Here is an 18,927-nt window from a genome sequence, read left to right on the forward strand (position 1 = left end):
TGCTGATCAACATAGAAGTGAAACTCCACAATACCAGATTGGGGATCAAGTTTGGCTGGCTACAAAACACATACCTCTGAAGGGAACTCGGACTTTTAACCCCAGATATTTGGGACCTTACACCATTAAGGCCATTATCAACCCGGTGGCCGTCAAATTGGAATTACCCTCTAATATGCGAATTCATCCTGTCTTTCATGTTTCACTTTTAAAACCAGTTCAACCAGGAACAAGATTAACCAAACAACCCGACCCCATCTTGATAGATGGAGAACCTGAATTCGAGGTAAAAAATATCCTGGACTCCAAGATGGTTAATTCAAAACTTTTTTATTTAATCGATTGGAAGGGCTACGGACCACAAGAAAGGTCATGGGAGCCTAGTGACCACGTTCATGCACTCGATTAGTGAAAAAATTCCATCGGGACTTCCCAGACAAACCAGCGCTAAGGGGAAGAACAACTTTGGGAGGGGCCTTGGTGGGGAGTGCTGTCATGATGCCTACCCCCGGGCATCAGGACCAAGCCCATCAGCTCCGGGAGAAGGCATCCAGATACTTATTAAAACCCCAACAGCCCCGGCTTGGGGCTGTTTGGGTTCAGTCCTGGCGCCATAGGCACCAGGCTCATAGACTTTACTTACCTGATGCAGACCATGCTGCTAGTGAGTCCAAGCCAACGTGAGGCCTGGATGGGACTATTTTTCTACAGGGACTATTTTTTACTCGGGCGTGTTCTAGGGAACTTCTTACCTGGAACTACTTTGGAGGCTATTTAAACCACGCCCGAACAACAGCACACGCTTCGCGTTATTCTGCATCCAGCAGCGTAATGCTCACCGTGCCTGCAGTCTGCATCCAGTCTTCTGCCAAGCCCGCCTCGAATCTGGAGCTCCTAAAACCAAGAGGAAAGAAAAGGACAAGATTAGAAAACAAACTATTTCGAATTCCTCACCTGATTTTGGATCCATCTTGCCTCCAGACCTGGAAAGAACATCATTTCTGTATGCATATGAGCGTAACAGGTAACTGCACGACAGGAGTAGCGACTGTGGCCAGGCCTTTGTTCAAGGGTTTTTCTGGGTAACAGGTGTGTGCACAATCCGGGAAGGTTATTCTCTCCTCTCGCCAATCAATACAAGGATTATGTGTTTCCAACCAAGGTACCCCCAGTATTATTTGGAACTGCAGGGTTTTGATTAAATCAAACACAATAGTCTCTCGATGCCCATCCTGACCCAACAGTGTCATCTCTGCGGTGGAATGAGTTACAGGCCCAGAGGCAATTTCAATTCTATTGACTGTGGTGATGACATCCGAAGTGGTCTTTTTGCAGAGAGGTAGATTCATCCTAGAAGCCAATTTGTGGTCCATATAGTTTCCTACGGCCCCGCTATCAATGTATGCCCTTACTGCGTGCATACGTGATGGCTGCCTTGGATCAATAAGGACCATAGGTATGATGAGGTGCGAGGTCTGAGTATCCTTCTTCAAGCTCGGCAAGTGGACCTCTACGCTTGTCGGGCGTGGTTGTTTCCCGAATCAGGCTCTGTTTGATTTCTATCAGCAACTCCAACTACTTCCTTGGATGGTTTTATAGGGCAATCCCGTAGAAAATATCCTGAGGCCCCACAGTACAGACACAATTGCATCTGCCATCTCCTTTCTCTTTCCTTTTGAGTCAAGGGTCCCTTAACCCCCCCCGATCTGCATCGGTTCTGATACTTATCTCAATCAGCCTTTCTATTCTGAAGTCGGTGGTCTAACTGGACCACTAAGTCTATATATTCTGCACAATCCTGAGGTGGGTTCACAACTTGGGCCAAAACATCTTTGAGTTCACCCCGAAGTCCACGATGGAATAATGTAATTCGTTTTACCTCTGGCCATCCGGTTTCCACCACCAACCTATTGAAGGTTGCGATATATATATATAGGTTAGTAGATCCTGGTTACCTTGTCGTAAGGATAAAAGTTCGTTATCCAGGGCCTGTGCCTGTGAATGTCTGGCAAATAGTCTTTCCATGCTCAATTGAAAACCTTGAAAATCCTTGAAAATTAACTTGTTGTTTTCCCCCTTTATAGGTGCGGCAAATGAAGATGAGGCGTATTAAAGGGTGATGCCTCCGGTGGTAAATCAGGTAAGCCTATGGTGGTAAGAGATTGTATTTGTCAGCTCTCTTGGCTCATCTTGTTGTTTCTTTTGTTTTCCCCCAGGTGCTGGAGTTCGGCGAAGAAAATGATGGAGGCAGCACCGGATCGAAAAATGCTGTGAGGACTGGTGAGTATGGCGCGGCGCTGCAGCTGGCGATACGATGCATGCAGAAATAATGTCCTTTTCAAGTTCGAAGACGTGATGGATCCAGAATCAGGTAAGGATTGAAATAATGTCGGTGTTCTAACCTTTCCTTCTTCTTTCCTCTTTTGCTAGGAGCTCTGGATTCGAGACGGGCGTGGCTGAAGACTGGATGCTGACTGCAGGCACAGTGAGCGTTACGCTGCTGGATGCAGAATAACGCGAAGCGTGTGTTGCTGATCAGGCGTGGTTTAAATAGCCTTCAAAGTCGTTCCAGGTAAGAAGTTCCCCAGAACCACACCCGAGTAAAAAATAGTCCCTGTGACAAAATAGTCCCATCCAAGCCTCACGTTGGCTTGGATTCAGTTGCAGCATGGTCTGCATGAGGTAAGTAATGTCTATGAGCCTGGCGCCTATGGCGCCAGGACTGATTTCTATTATGGGCCTGGTGCCTAAGGCGCCAGGACTGAACCCAGACAGCCCCGTGCCGGGGCTGCTGGGGTTTTAATAAATATCTGGATGCCTGCTCAGGGGCTGATGGGCTTGGTCTGGATACCCGGGGGTAGGCATCATGACATCTCCCCCCCAAAGTTGGAAAAGGCCGGGATCTTCTCATTGTACCAGTAATTTAGAATATTTGCTATAATGTTCCATGGGGTGCTCCTGGTTTTTTTCTCGTTAGTACCCTGTGGGCTCTTTCCACTGTGAACCCTTGTGATAGAGCCCTGGGCCTATTTCCTAGAGGAACATGTAGGAATGTAGGTGGTGGGGTCTCTACCTTCTGCCCCCTCAGGCAGCCTCAGGATTCAGCCGTTGCTTCTCCTTGCCCTCCCCTCTGCGTCCTCGGCCCTGGCCTGCAGCATCCGGACTCTTGCCTTCAAATCTTGGACCGTTTCTTGCAATTCCTTTGTGAAGACTGAGACATCCTCCAGTTTCTTCTGTTTCACCCACTCTGCCGCTAGGTTGCATACATCTTGGACGCAGGAGGCTTACATCACTTTTCACTTCTCCTATCTGGGTCTCCATGGATGCTTGCAGAGCCAATATTGCCTCATGGTTTTTGTTGTCAATATTGCCTTGCTGAGGTTCCTGATCTTCCCCTGTAGGTGTTCATCTGAGGCTTTGGAGGCTAATCTCTGGTTGCTTTTTTTGGCAAACGTTTCCATCGTGGTTTGTTTTGGCTGCGCGGCCATCTTTTTTCTCCCACCTTACGGCATTGGACTCCTTTGTGTTTTCTCAGTGCGTCTTTGATCAAATTGAATGGAGGTATTTCTCCCCTAAATACCCGAGCAACCTTGCCACTTATAGCAGGCCTGTATGTTTGTTCTTCCACTCGGCTCTGCTGTCTACTCTGTACGTGGTTTGCCAGCGCACTGTAAATCCATGTGGCCTCTCCTGCGAGTCTGTGCCCTTAATGACCGTTGTACTAGGGCCCCTTTGCTGTGGTGTGGAGGCAGCTTCTATGTCTTGGAGCAGCTCACTGTTCTGCACTCACAGTTACCTGTGTGAGGTTAGTCGTGCTGTTGCTGCCCCGCCGTTGTTCCTTCTTCTCTGACGTGTCTGACCTCACATAAGGATCATCACCGCTTTATTTGAAAAATATATATATATATGTCTTTAAGGGGTGTGTCACACTGGTGGACCGCAACTTGCGTTATGGCTCTTGCCGGTTCACTGTTCTCTTTGTTCCCGCTCCCGGGGTGCCCATGGGGATGTCGGGGGAGGCAGCTCTAAACTGCTGCTAGCTGTTCTCCGTGGTCAAATCCCTGGAGCGCTTCTGGTGTCTGGGCGGAGTAAGTCTCCAGCAGCCGGACCCGCTCTGGGCTGCTCTGTAAAAGCAGATTAGTGAATCATTAGTGCCTTGGCAGGGGGTGTTGCGGTTTCTCACCTCCACCGCAATCCGCTCCTTACTTTACTCCTTGCAGTCCAGGGCCATCGTTTCCCTTCCTCATCAATAACACAGGCAATTATCGTTGGCCCCGATATGTCCCGTTTAGCTTTGGGAGGCTTCCTGGCATGTGCAGGCTCTTTTTGAAGGGCTTTTTCAACAGCTTCTTCCTCCTACAGAGTTGCAGTCACCATTTTGGTGGCAGCCATCTCCGTCATGACTCTGCTGATTTCTCCTCACCCTGAAGGCTAATTTCTCCGTAAAACAATGCGGAGAGTGTTGCTACTGTTGCTCGATATAGCTGTACAATTTAGGGTTTATGGAGTCTATTTGGAGCACGGAAGTATCTAATTTAGCAGGATCAGGTGGGGAGCTCACACAGAACACATCTTGATCATATTGCGGCTAGCTACGCCCGCCAGATACTACCTTCTAGGGAGAAAATTCACACTCATCATTGACCACTCAACTTTTGGTATGGATAAGTCAACGAAAGGACTATAACCCTAGAGCCATGCAATGGTTGTTAGACCTGCAACCCTACTGTTTTGCTCTGGAACACCGAAAAGGTAAAGAACAGGGGAACAATGATTTCCCTTCCCGGTTTCTCTGCGAAACAGATGTGGCTACATCGCATAGGGGAAGGGTATGTGAGAAACCAAAGGGTGTCTCACTTGCTAGCTCCCATGTATCTCTCTCTCAGATGGCCAAGGTACAGCCATCACCTTTGGATGCAGACCCTTGGGGTGGTCCAGTGCAGGAGGCTCACCTGGATGGGGGATCTTCAGGGAGTGGGTGTGAGGTAACTGTGAGAAACCTGAATGTGTCTCCATAGCTAGTCCCTGGGGATCTCTCATCCAAGTGGCCAGGACACTGCCATCGCTATTGGATCCAGTTCCTGGGGGTGGACCAGTGAGAGAGGATCACCTGGATGAGGGGTCCTCAGGGAGTGGGACACCGACCGGTCAGACGCGGTATCCCCCTTCTTTCAACATCTTTTCCCCATCCTACCACGTAGGACATTCAAAGCCTCTGCTCCCCCCTTTTCTGACACAAACACTTTCACACGACACACCAGAGAACAGACTAACACCAGAGCCGTTTACCTGACATGTCCCAATACAAAGGTCAGGCAAAATCAGGCAATTGATCCGAATCACACACACCTGATGGCCCTTTCCCTTCCCCCCAGGGATAAATGGTGGAGCAAGACGACAATGCAAGCATGGCAGACAGCACGAAGGCACAGCTAACCAGGCATGCCAGTTCAAGAGAAGAAGAAAGGCGTAGGGAATCGAGAGGGTGGTGAGGAGAGAAGTGAAGTGTCTTGCAGCTGATGTCAACGGTACACAGGGCAAGCCTACGCCGATAAGCAGGAGTGAGGGAAACTCCTGTGACCATGGTACCGGTCTTGACTCCAGTGGAACCGAAAGCCAAGCAGTTCATCACAGCCGTTGAGTCGAGGAGAGAGCCGATAAGAACCGGGCTGTGTTGAATGAGAATTTCAATGTGGCAAGTTTGAACCAAGAACAGTGAGAACTGTGAAAAATGTTACGGGGAGACCAGATGCAGAGGGAACCCAGCACCACTTGGGTGCTAACTCGAGAGATTCTCGTTGATTCCCATTTAAGCAAAACTACAAGTACCAGAAGGCCGTAGGAAAGCCGCTAAAAGAGGTCAAAGTGTTCATACAAGAGGTCTAGTAAAATCCCTGTGCAATCGAAAGATTTTGATCTACAAATTATGTGAAAGCAAGGCAAGTGAATCCCACTATATGAGAATGCAAGGGAAGTGAATCCCGCAAACATAAGTGAATGCGAAGTTGGCAAGAGTTAGCCCGACCAAGGGATGCTGAGAAGAGGGGCAAATCTAAAGTCCCAGGAAACAGTGTGTTGACAAGAGTGAGCCCAGCCGAGGGATGTCCACTGGAACTGTTTAAAAAGACATTGGGGGTCATTCCGAGGTTGGAGGTAAGGGATTACCGGCACCGGTAAGGGTGCCGATGCCAGTTATCCCTTACCTCCGTATTCCGAGTTCCCTTTGCGGGTCCTTCCTTACCTCCTGCTTTTAGCAGGAGTTAAGTACGGGACCCGCAAAGTTACCTCAGAGGTAATTATGGTACCGTAATTTACGGTGCCGTAATTACCTCCTTCCCCATTCCCATTGAGCCCTATGGGGCAGAAATGGAAATGGGGAAGGGCAAAAGGTGAATGGGGAATTACTGGTCCCTCCAACCCTGGAATGGACCGTAATTACTCCATTCACCATGCCGGATTTGGGACGGTTTCGGAGGCAACCATGGAGCTAATTACTCCATGGTTAGCTCCAAACCCGGAATGAGGCCCATTAAGATTTGTGAGCGAAGGAAAAGCCATAGTGAACCCAGAGAAGGGAGGCTGAAAGTAAAGAATGGTCAGCGCCCAGAAGAGGGGGAAACAGGGGGTGAGAAGTCCTCACCCAAAGTGAAACTAAGAATCTAACTTTCATTTTTTCTGAAGGAACTTTTATTTGTTATTTACGTCAGGCCCTCGAAGGCAAGAGACTTTCAAGAGAAACAAGACTTGGCCAATGAGGCTCCTGATAAGCTGGAATTGAACTGTCGACTCGTGCTGGAAGGGAGATCTAAGCTACCGCATCATGACATATTATTTAAGAACACTTCTTTCTTTCCTTGAAAATCATCCCACACCCTTTTTGTATTAGTTGTAAGATTTGCCAATAGGTTTCTTAGTATAGGCCCTTTTTATTTGACACAACGCCACAAAGACTGCCCTATTTTTATTTCATGGTTGACACTTGCGCCCATCATAGATTTAGGTTGAGATTAGGCGTTTTTCCAACCTGCATACAGTTTAATAAACACCCTTGAACTGTGATCACTTGTGTCTGTCCATACTGTTGTCACCATGAGTTCGTCGCATAACCGATGGCGAGAGGCGGTATCCCCCCTTTCCCGTTCCAATACCACATCCTATTTTTTATAGGAATCTGCAACGTCCCAACCCCCCACCCCGCAGAGGCATAGCCAGGATTGTCTAACAAGTGGGGCCTGAAGCCAATGCAGTTGGGCCCACCGCAGTGACATTAACATCTGTAACTTCCCACACACACTGCTGAATGGGTATTTACAGATTTTGGGTGGGCCTTGCCTGCTAAGGTCCTACCCTGTCTACGCCTCTGCCCCCTCCATTCTACACAAACACTGGACCTTGGAAGAGGGCGACTGAGAGTAAAGAGGCTAACACGTACATATCTCATTGGACATGTCCCGTTAATCAGCTCAGGCAAAGTCAGGCACTTTCCCTTAATCACATACATGTGATATCCATTCGTTCCCCACACATGGATAAAAGGCAGAACATAGAGACACACTCTGAGCAAGGTGAGCCACGAGAAGGAGCAGATCTTCCGGGGGGAAGGCAAACCCACTGAAGCAGGACGACCGATCAAGGGACCAGAGCGAAGGGTAGGGAAACCCTGAAGATCCCTGCAGATGGTCATTGCCTTTGTGAAACCATGAAGGAGACACATAGAAAGCCAAATCCCAGACAAGAAGAAGCCTGCATTGTGTTTCAAGGTCACCAGCGACCCTTCTGGGTTAACAACAGAGTTGGGGAGGCGAGGCCAAGCCTGTGGTATCAACATTGACTTGTAAATCAAAGCCGCAGAGACAAGAAAGGAATGCACACAACCGGTGAGTTTGCGAAAGACATGAAAGCCCGGTTTGGGTCAAGGAAAGATTGAAACCGCAACAGTGTATCTCACAATTAAAGGATGTGCACATGCTGATGAGAAACGAAAGAAAGCAAACCAGTAATGAACGTTTAAGTTACTGATAACTGTGAAGCCAGTGATACAGAGTAGCGGAGTGGTCCGGCGAATGAAAATAGCCCATTCGAAAGTCTCAGCAAAATGTTTGATGTCTTGTTATAAAAATGCAAATTGAATGAACTTTGAAATGCACCATGGTCAAGATTAACCCAGACGAAAGAGGAAGTTAAAAGGTGATTGCTTTAAGAGTAAGATTTCTTTGAACTTTTCTGATTGTGGTATGGAACTACCAATACCAAGAGACATTGGGGCAAATAACATTAAGGGAGAGCTGAAGTGAAAGTTGAAGTGTTCCTGCGGAGGTCTATGGTAAAAGCCTGGCACATTCGAAAGTCTTCGAATTCAGTGAACGGTCTGAGCCCGACTGAGGGAGACCGGATATATGAAATAAGTTAGGTGAAGGGAACCCCTAAAGAATGTTAATAAAGCTTGGGGAAGGAAACCCCTGAAAGTGCTGTTATTGCAAGGTCCGAGCCCGGCTAAGGGAGATCTATGTTAAATCAGGTACTTTTTGGTTGAAAGGTCTGAGCCCGACAGAGGGAGAACTGCGTGAACCTTTGTTGAACTGTGAAAGAACTTTTGGAAAGCTGGAATAAGTGACTTTTACATGCAAGGCCAAGCAGGCCTCCACCCATGTTTTGAACTGCCTTTTTTTGATAACCTTAGGCAGAGTGTTTTATCCTGTTTATGGGGGCCGCCTTACTCCGTGCTGTCCAACTTGGCGAGGAGAGCTGACTCACTCACCTTGATCCATTATGTTTTCTTTGCCTCCACATTCCCCTTTACATACTTTTTTGTACAAGAGATAGGGCAGGCATTAGGTCTTGTTAGTATAGGCCATTTTGTTTTGACATAGACTGACTAGGACTGTGTTTTCTTTATTATTTGATGGTAGAGACTACTCCCATAATAGCTATAAGTCAAAGTAGCAGTTTACTATCAAAATGTATTTTATTATAATGTACTTATAGCCTAACATGTTTTGTATATACAGTCATAACAACATATATTAAATCCATAAAACCACGTCAATTCATCTCAATTCGTAATAAAACAATCATAAATGAAAACAGTCCTTGTGATAGTTCATCTAAAATTTCTGCACATTACATATAAAACTTAACCATATGGTATGTAAAATTGATATTATTTCCGTCCATTAGCATGTCCCATTTGCTTATCTTGTCATCACAATTCATTATATTATCAAATGATTTACAATAGTCGCTCCGTATTCTATTTAAACTCTCACAATGAAATGGAATATGCTGTATAGACTCAGGGCAACCACATAAACGGCACATTCAGTCTTCTCTGTGCAAACCAATTTTGGGACCCCGAACCTCAAGCTGGAATTGAACTGTCGACTCGTGCTGGAAGGGAGATCTAAGCTACCGCATCATGACACATTATTTAAGAACACTTCTTTCTTTCCTTGAAAATCATCCCACACCCTTTTTGTATTAGTTGTAAGATTTGCCAATAGGTTTCTTAGTATAGGCCCTTTTTATTTGACACAACGCCACAAAGACTGCCCTATTTTTATTTCATGGTTGACACTTGCGCCCATCATAGATTTAGGTTGAGATTAGGCGTTTTTCCAACCTGCATACAGTTTAATAAACACCCTTGAACTGTGATTACTTGTGTCTGTCTATACCGTTGTCACCATGAGTTTGTCGCATAACCGATGGCGAGAGGCGGTATCCCCCCTTTCCCGTTCCAATACCACATCCTATTTTTTATAGGAATCTGCAACGTCCCAACCCCCCACCCCACAGAGGCATAGCCAGGATTGTCTAACAAGTGGGGCCTGAAGCCAATGCAGTTGGGCCCACCGCAGTGACATTAATATCTGTAACTTCCCACACACACTGCTGAATGGGCATTTACAGATTTTGGGTGGGCCTTGCCTGCTAAGGTCCTACCCTGTCTACGCCTCTGCCCCCTCCATTCTACACAAACACTGGACCTTGGAAGAGGGCGACTGAGAGTAAAGAGGCTAACATGTACATATCTCATTGGACATGTCCCGTTAATCAGCTCAGGCAAAGTCAGGCACTTTCCCTTAATCACATACATGTGATATCCATTCGTTCCCCACACATGGATAAAAGGCAGAACATAGAGACACACTCTGAGCAAGGTGAGCCACGAGAAGGAGCAGATCTTCCGGGGGGAAGGCAAACCCACTGAAGCAGGACGACCGATCAAGGGACCAGAGCGAAGGGTAGGGAAACCCTGAAGATCCCTGCAGATGGTCATTGCCTTTGTGAAACCATGAAGGAGACACATAGAAAGCCAAATCCCAGACAAGAAGAAGCCTGCATTGTGTTTCAAGGTCACCAGCGACCCTTCTGGGTTAACAACAGAGTTGGGGAGGCGAGGCCAAGCCTGTGGTATCAACATTGACTTGTAAATCAAAGCCGCAGAGACAAGAAAGGAATGCACACTACCGGTGAGTTTGCGAAAGACATGAAAGCCCGGTTTGGGTCAAGGAAAGATTGAAACCGCAACAGTGTATCTCACAATTAAAGGATGTGCACATGCTGATGAGAAACAAAAGAAAGCAAACCAGTAATGAACGTTTAAGTTACTGATAACTGTGAAGCCAGTGATACAGAGTAGCAGAGTGGTCTGGCGAATGAAAATAGCCCATTCGATAGTCTCAGTGAAATGTTTGATGTCTTGTTATAAAAATGCAAATTGAATGAACTTTGAAATGCACCATGGTCAAGATTAACCCAGACGAAAGAGGAAGTTAAAAGTTGATTGCTTTAAGAGTAAGATTTCTTTGAACTTTTCTGATTGTGGTATGGAACTACCAATACCAAGAGACATTGGGGCAAATAACATTAAGGGAGAGCTGAAGTGAAAGTTGAAGTGCTCCCGCGGAGGTCTATGGTAAAAGCATAGCACATTCGAAAGTCTTCGAATTCAGTGAACGGTCCGAGCCCGACTGAGGGAGACCGGAAATATGAAATAAGTTAGGTGAAGGGAACCCCTAAAGAATGTTAATAAAGCTTGGGGAAGGAAACCCCTGAAAGTGCTGTTATTGCAAGGTCCGAGCCCGGCTAAGGGAGATCTATGTTAAATCAGGTACTTTTTGGTTGAAAGGTCTGAGCCCGACAGAGGGAGACCTGCGTGAACCTTTGTTGAACTGTGAAAGAACTTTTGGAAAGCTGGAATAAGTGACTTTTACATGCAAGGCCAAGCAGGCCTCCACCCATGTTTTGAACTGCCTTTTTTGATAACCTTAGGCAGAGTTTTTCATATTGTTTATGGGGGCCGCCTTACTCCGTGCTGTCCAACTTGGCGAGGTGAGCTGACTCAGTCACCTTGATCCATTATGCTTTCTTTGCCTCCACATTCCCCTTTACATACTTTTTGTACAAGAGATAGGGCAGGCATTAGGTCTTGTTAGTATAGGCCATTTTGTTTTGACATAGACTGACTAGGACTGTGTTTTCTTTATTATTTGATGGTAGAGACTACTCCCATCATAGCTATAAGTCAAAGTAGCAGTTTACTATCAAAATGTATTTTATTATAATGTACTTATAGCCTAACATGCTTTGTATTTACAGTCATAACAACATATATTAAATCCATAAAACCACGTCAATTCATCTCAATTCGTAATAAAACAATCATAAATGAAAACAGTCCTTGTGATAGTTCATCTAAAATGTCTGCACATTACATATAAAACTTAACTATATGGTATGTAAAATCGATATTATTTCCGTCCATTAGCATGTCCCATTTGCTTATCTTGTCATCACAATTCATTATATTATCAAATGATTTACAATAGTCGCTCCGTATTCTATTTAAACTCTCACAGTGAAATAGAATATGCTGTATAGACTCAGGGCAACCACATAAACGGCACATGCAGTCTTCTCTGTGCAAACCAATTTTGGGACCCCGAACCTCAAGCAGACTGGTAACATTGAATTTGAATAACAAATATTGATGTGCTATAAAACTATTTGGGTAGGCTACCATGTAGCCTGGTATCTGACTACAGGCCATCCAATATTGAACAAAGGTCCCACTGTAAACATTGGTTGCTAGCCAAATAATATCTGTTTCTCTACTATATACATTTAGTCTATGTTTCAGCCAAGTTTTGGTTGCCAATAACCGATCTCCCTTTTCAGGTTGTACAAACCCTGATTGGTCTTATACTTGGCCATCAATCTACCCAAAGTGCCAAATTGTTCAAAGTTGTCTAACCTCAAGAATGCATTAAAGACATCAACTGTAATTGTATTTTTAAGACTTACTAATTTCACGTAGCACATAGCCATCCTGCAGTTATAGTCCCCGAAAGATACTTTTTTGCCCAAATTCCAAACGCAGAATTCCAAATTCAATAGGTAGGTGTTGCAGCATTCTAAACAGCAACCTTAGGATCTTTGCTTCCAGGTTCCCCAGACGTAATAAGAAGTTCTCACCCCATGCTTCCACTCCATAAAGCACATAGGGGATAATTTTGGAGACATACAACATCAATATTGTTTGAATGGACCAGCCACCTTGTCTGCCAATAAATGTGTTTATAGCATATGCTATCCTCATGCAATTAAGCATGTTTGTTTCCCACTGGTGGTTCCAAGTAAGTTTATCATCTATAAGCACACCTAGGTATATGTAGCAGCTTACCATTTTAATAGGTACGTGGTTGAGCTTCCATATACATTTAGCGTCAACACGCTTAGATTTGCGAAATACCATTATAACTTCCTAATTCATCAACCATACACTGGAGCCCCCTTGGTGTGTAATCTAATAGAAGTAAGTCGTCGGCGTATCTCAACCAACCTACCATTAAAGCTCCAATCTTTACCGGACAGGCTTCCGGAATGCAAAATGCTTGGCAAAGATCGTCTAGGTAGAGATTGAAAAGTGTTGCAGCCAGAATACATCCCTGTTTAACACCCCTATGAGTGTTCAAAGAGTTGAACAGGCTACCCTGACCATCTCTAGACGTATTCTAATACTTGTGTACTGATAAAGGAGCATGATCACACTTAAAAGCCCAGCAGGGATATTCCAATCTGCCAATTTTCTCCATAAAAGGTTCTGCATTACTGTATCAAATGCTGCACTGAAATCAGTGTATGCAGCATATACAGGTAGATGACGCCTTTGCCATGCATACTCTACTGCTGAGAACAGTGTTTATGTATAGTGGCAGTCTTTTTCCTGAAACCAGTTTTATTTGGCAGAAAGATGTTATTAGTTGTAATCCACTCATTCAGTTCATCAAGCAGTACCCTTGCAAAGATTTTGGCTGGCATATCAAGCATGGCTAGCATGCGATAATTGCCCGGATCTTTCCAGCACCTTTTTTGTAGACTAGTAAAATGATACTCTCTGTCCAAGTTATGGGTAGTTTGCTGTATTTTCCTATATTTTCAAAGAGGATGTGCAATGCATCGGCGTAAATCACAGGTGAGGATTTGATCAATGCGTTACATGTCCCATCTGGGCCAGCTGCCCTAGAGGTATTGATTACCTTGATTATCAGTACAACATCAGCAATTGAAGCTTTACAGGACCCCGTACCGCATACAGTATTTCCATCTGGATCAGCGGGTTCAAGAGCCCCCAATGTGTTTGCAGTATGGGTATGCCAGGTTTCTGTAGGCACACTAATTATTGGTAGATCTTTCTTATTCCCACCCGCAACCTCACTTATTGCCAGATCGATTGTAAAACGCAATCTGTGGCCAGCGCTCAGTTTCACGCTGTGTCTGATGGACCCGTATCCAATTTAGGTAGCCTATTTTCAGGGCTTTTATCTGTTTTGTGATTTCTATATCAGCTCGAACACTATTTTTGGCTGATATTATGTCTGAAATCTTTTTCCGTAGGCCTCTTTTTTCTACTTGTACTATATGGTCATATTTGTTGTGGTTATTAGCAGCCAAATTCCAACGCTCAGATACACTCTTATGGGTCCGTTTCTTATGGATGGTTTCTTTTATACTTCGGGTAAGTGCTGAAAATGTGAAAATGCATTGATAGATGAAGGACCATCATTCATAGTACAGTTCAGGTAACGTGCACCGTATGCGCCAACTTCACTTTCTGCCAAGGCTTTCGCATTGGGTAGATTAGTGGGATTTCACCGAATACAGTGGACTACAGCATTTACATAGATATTGCCATTCATATCATGGTCACACCTACTTTTTCTGGAGTGCACATCACACATAATGGGAGGTGGTCGCTCTCCTCTCGAATTAAGATAGCCATGTCAGCCACTAGTTCAAGAGCAGCCTGATTTACAAACACATATTTGTCCACACACACAATCCACCTACTTGGTGTATGCTCTGTCAGCATCACCAGAGCAGTAGCCATTCATCATACTGAAATGATGCCGATATAACATCTCACCCCAAGCTTACCGTGCCTGTTTTGTTGTAAGGAGATGGCTGGGGCAGACTCATAGAGAGCAAAATTGTCTATCACGTGGGAACTTATTTTGGCATTAAAATCCGCTACTATCCAGATCGGTATGTTGCAATCGAGAGCGTCAGTAGTGTTTTCTACTATTGCAATGCTTTGCATGTACAAAACAGGGTTACGTGGATTGTAGATATGTATAACAACCATACCTTTACTACCTAAGGTGTCATGGTTTATTTTACCTGCTTGGATGGCTGGCGTCGCAGTCAGAGTTTCTGTTATACGCTACGGATGTCGGGTCCATATCAAGAGCCCACCCTTTGGGCGTCCAATTGGCCACTTCACGGCTAGTATCTGCGTTCCCAGGTTTCTGTCATCCAGATTTCCTGGAGGGGGGGGCACATCATATAGGTCTATGTATGATAGGAGCCCATTATCTGCGGTCAAGTGGTTAAAACCCCCAATGTTCCAAGACATTAGCATGTGTCGTCAGCAAGATGGATTCGTAACGTGTGCTTTGAAGGCTTTCGATAACCATTGCCAGCAGCCATCATCATTCCCACTATAAATCGCATTACTTGCATTTTTACTCGATTTGACTCACCCCTCTCATCATTACAGTTCCTAGTATCAGGGCACACAATTAGACTATCTTTAGTGGGGCTATCCCGTGTTGTCCTGGAGTGCCTCACTAAAGGTCTACTTTTAGTCGGCAAGATGGGATCAATCATACAACTATAGCCCAGTCTATAAAGATCACTTCCATACTGGGCAATATAGTCGAGGGTGGTGTCTAGAGTAAACCGTACATTAGAGAAAACTATAGTACTATGTTCCTACTGGGCTACAATTTGTATGTCCTCGGTTGTTATACCCCCGTAATGGAACCATGCTATGTAGTATTTGCAGAGCAGAGGAGCGATTCAATGGTGGATGTAAGACATCTGTGAATATATATCGCAATTGGAGTGCTCGACTTCCAGTTGCACACTTCGTACGCTCATCAATCGATTGTTCATCCTGCCTGCTAATGTTAGTGGCAGGTTGCACAAGAGCAGCAACTTGACAGGGGGCACAGGTTTGTGTGGAGGCAGTCTCTTGATTTATCTTTCCATTTACTGGTTTGTTCATCAGCTCAGTAACACCCACTAACAGGCACTGGACATCATTCAACACACAGTCTTTCATCCCTCTAGCTGCTTGTTTTTTCCCTTACTTCTGTGTCTTACGCAAGTTAGTATCACCAGGTATACTGCCCATTAACCCACTATATTAGTGTTTGCAGTGTCGTCAACCATGTAACTACGGATATCGTGTACAAGACGTATGTTTTACGCTTGTGAAGGCTTCTGTGGGTGTGGATATCACATTACATGTACTCAACTGCTGATCAGTGATCTCAGGCGGCGTTTCTTTAGATTTTTTATTTATTGTCACTTTTTCAGCTTTATTTGGTACGAGTATGCTAGTAGACTGAATTGTTTTGCCTATTTCTAGTTGTCTGGAATTATTGAATCCTCTATCACACAGGTGTTCTTGGTGCGCCTTTTAGTTGATTGACCATACATAAGAGCCTGTGATATTTTCTTTCTCTTCTTTTGACTCTTACTTTTTGCTTATAGTATTCCATTCTTTTGTCTAGTTGGTGTATGGTCAGTGCTTACCATGTTCACATTCACACATTTCTGTTGCAGAATTTAGTGTGGAGATAGATTTTTGCTCTATGTTGGTATTACTGCCTATCATTTTGCAACCATGTACACAACCAGCACCTTCATCAGTAGCTTCCTGAGCAGAACACACAGTACTTTCAATACCTTCTATAGTTGTGCTTTGATCTTTTAGAGTTTTCCTATGGCAAATTATGCTTTCATGTATTAGTAAGGATTGTACATCTAATTTATTTTCTATTCTTCTTACACATCGTTCCACTACTGTGGTTATCAAGTTTTCAAAAACTTCAAACATCGCATTTGAGGTAAGGCTTATCGAACTTACATTACTGTTATTCAAAGTTTGTTTGTGTTTGTGTACAGCCAATGCATCTAGTATGTTTTCACTGAAGGCTCGGTGAATTACTGTCGAGACTTGATAGTCGTGAAGAGTATAGGGGCCTCCGTCCCCCAGTACCCCACAGGGATAATTCAATATACTCTCTGTGCGGTCCTTGAAGCACAGGTGTGGATGTTGGATTGCCGGAACCTCGCAACGCTGATACCCCAGAGCCGCTGAAAAGGAAACAGGGATTAGCACAAACAAGCACAGTAATCTGTGTAAGCAGTAGCTGGAAGTATAGCAACTACAAGTCTTACCTAAGCAGGAGTAGCGGGACACTGCTAACCACACAGGACCCGGGGAGGTCACATGAACAGTTCTTCTCAGTTGCCGGTAAAATGGAGAGGGACCACCAGCTGCAACACACCTGATTAATCCTGACAACCAAAGAATGCAAGACGTGGGTAAATTCGTAGGATCCCAAGGGTAAGCAAAAGAAGTCCGTTAAAATTGAGGGATGTGCTTTTGAAAGAAAGTTATGTCAGTTTCACTCCTTGTCTTTCAGGAAAACAGTGACAGTACTGATATTTCTTGTAAAGCCTTTCTTTTAGAATGCCTAATAGCATATTTTCTTGCAACACTTAAAGGCTATAACATTATATTATGAACTGCTACACACGGCGATCCAATAACGTACTGCAGGAAACCCACTGTTTTTCTTTGTTCAAATTTGAGTGGACTGTAGCTCTAAATGGAGAATACAGATTTAGAAAATGCACCAATGTAGGTTTTGCTGGCAAATCTCTCAACTTACATGTTGACTTTTACATTGTTGTAATGAGCTGCAGGTACAGATAATACCAGTTACAAACTGAGCCTGCAATTACAGCTGGACAGCTGTCTTAATGAGACCTTTCACTGTAACATTAAACAGAGGTTATTTATGAAGTAGTCTAACCTTTGCCATTTTGTTTAAAAAAGTGTTCTATTCTGAAAAACATTACTGCTGCAAAATGCAAAATGCACTTCCCCAAAAATGTCCCGTTTCCCTCTCATCCCTCCAAAATATGCATTGTCTCATACATGTCAGTAGAAATCTCAAGTCGGACCAGGATCTTAATGTTAGGGTAACACCTGTGCACCAGGTTTTCAAACTACAAACAAAAGGCTACAAACAAAATCTCCCATACAAGTGTTCTGTATATGGCTCCTAAGAGAGACCACATAATAAATTGGGTGAGTTGCCTTCTCTAAATTACTGTTCACTAATGTTTTGGTGTTGTTTGATATTCTTAGTGGGATAATGCACCCGAGGCAGAGGTCTTAAATCTGTAAAATCTATGTATCTCAGGTTGGAACCATAGCAGGTATAACAAGCATTCATTCTCCTCAGGTCCTTAAAATATGGTTAAATAACCCTTGTGATAGACTTCGGCTTGCGTCATGTAGCACCTGTAGCAAACATCGTGACATGTAGTATATTCGGCCCCTGCACTATAAACCCACTTTTCCGTCTTAACCAAAAGCACAACCTGAGTTACTTTTAAGACCATACCCTATTTCTTCATCTACAAGGTGAAGGCATAGGGTGGGGTAGATTTGGGGTGCAGCAGCAGGAGAGAGAGAGGATAGCAAAATCATTAGATGTAGCAACAGAAACAGTGTTCTAGTGAGTCATGGGTGGAGCGGCAGACATGAATACTGACCACGTGAGGAAGCAATAGAGAGGCTGGCATAAGAGTAAATAAAAAGGAAATAAATATGAAGTTCAACCCTTTTTCAGGCATTCCAGAGTGAATAAAAAGTGGCATCCTATATCTATAAAGCTTTTGATGCGAGAATCTTTTGATCTTCTGCAGAACCTTTTTCTCAACTAATTTTATATGCGTAGACTATCCGAAGAAAACATTTGAGACTTTAACAGCTCAAAAGAATAACTCTGGGTCAGAGGGAAATCCTTGACACCCTAGAGCTACTTTCAGCTCCTGCTTCTTGAATCTGAATTGCGACACCTGCAACACACACCCTAACATTTAATTGTTTGTAACCACGAACCATACATACTCATTCGGAACAGCTTACGCTTTTGGATGCAAGTATAAAATGGCTGCAACATCATCCACTCAAATGGGGTACAAGGGCTAAATGCTTCTTGTTTCTGGACATTTTTAGATGAGGAGAGGGTAGGTCTCAGTGTGAGTATGCCCCCAATATGCACAGAAACATCTTTATGGAATGATATCTATAGACAGGAAAGGATACCCTAAAAGAGACACCCAATAAACAATGCAAAGAAAGAATAGGCAGAAAGGATTGTACCTCTTGCAAACTTAAGCCTTAGCAGTAATAAGCTAATGAAGCATTATAAACAAAACTGCATTCTAATGCATGGTAAAGGGTGCACAGTTCCTCAGCCACTACCTCCTCATCCACCACCTCCTCACCATTACACAGGCCTCATGGGTTATATCTACAAAATGAGAAGGCCCCTG

At 44.3% G+C, this 18,927-nt stretch overlaps 1 long non-coding RNA gene across 1 annotated transcript in view; it reads right to left on the bottom strand.

Annotated features, from left to right (window-relative positions):
- LOC138566502 (uncharacterized) overlaps positions 1-16,942 on the bottom strand; it is a 182,837-nt gene extending 165,895 nt beyond the window's left edge. The window contains exon 1 of the long non-coding RNA XR_011301945.1: positions 16,753-16,942. This is a non-coding gene — a long non-coding RNA (uncharacterized lncRNA). The remainder of the gene's footprint in view (positions 1-16,752) is intronic.
- Positions 16,943-18,927: the final 1,985 nt, after the last annotated feature.

The sequence above is a fragment of the Ambystoma mexicanum genome, chromosome 2p (genome assembly GCF_040938575.1).
Source record: "Ambystoma mexicanum isolate Mex_15411 chromosome 2p, UKY_AmexF1_1, whole genome shotgun sequence".
NCBI classification, from domain to species: Eukaryota; Metazoa; Chordata; class Amphibia; order Caudata; family Ambystomatidae; genus Ambystoma; species Ambystoma mexicanum.